This window comes from Penaeus monodon, chromosome 19 (genome assembly GCF_015228065.2).
Source record: "Penaeus monodon isolate SGIC_2016 chromosome 19, NSTDA_Pmon_1, whole genome shotgun sequence".
NCBI classification, from domain to species: Eukaryota; Metazoa; Arthropoda; class Malacostraca; order Decapoda; family Penaeidae; genus Penaeus; species Penaeus monodon.
In genome coordinates, this window is record NC_051404.1 from 40053718 (window position 1) to 40054398 (window position 681).

The 681-nt window shown below is 40.8% G+C and overlaps 1 protein-coding gene across 1 annotated transcript in view; it reads left to right on the top strand.

Annotated features, from left to right (window-relative positions):
- The window catches only part of LOC119585233 (protein O-linked-mannose beta-1,2-N-acetylglucosaminyltransferase 1-like), a gene marked incomplete in the record, with an annotated part of 16435 nt that overhangs the window by 11890 nt on the left and 3864 nt on the right, over window positions 1-681 (top strand).

The following is a 681-nucleotide window of genomic DNA, read 5'->3' on the forward strand; positions in this document are numbered from 1 at the left end:
TAACGTTGACAGACATTGTAAGAAATGTTGGACATATACCTTAGCAATGTACCTTTATTTTGTTAATGCCGCTGTCCAAGTTTCTTGGTCTTGTAAGAGAAAGTACGTTTTACTTCCACGCATTTGCTTTGGGGATAATGTTAGAAAAGAACCAGAGGTCCGTTTGGTTGACCGATGTCCTTGCAGTCAATAACGAGCAAGCTCTTCTTTCCTAAGGCTATATCGCTATATTCTTATCGGTGTCGCCAGCACTTACACGGAAAGCTATCACCTGTGGTAAGCTTGAAGATCTGTCACCTATCAGTGTTTATCGATATTTGGTGATGATTAATTCGGAAAGTGACCACATGACACCCGTTTTTTTTATAAGCAGGTCGTGACAGCGAAAGACGTTAGTGAGTCTCTTGGCACCGGACGCTGAGATTCGTATTTCATGTGCGCCACTTTATTTTAATAAAAGAGTGATTAATTAACAAAAATATAGGTTAATCTAAAAGGAAAAATTATTCTCAAACGAGCACAAATTCTCCCAAATGGCGATGTGTCATGAACGCAATCAATGTCCTTTGGCGTTGTTGATCACTTTCTTGGCGTTAGGAGTCACAGCCGGTGTCATAGCTTTCATTGTTGCCTCACCATGTAGAGATGACTGGCCTGTGGATGAAATCACGACGAATGCAA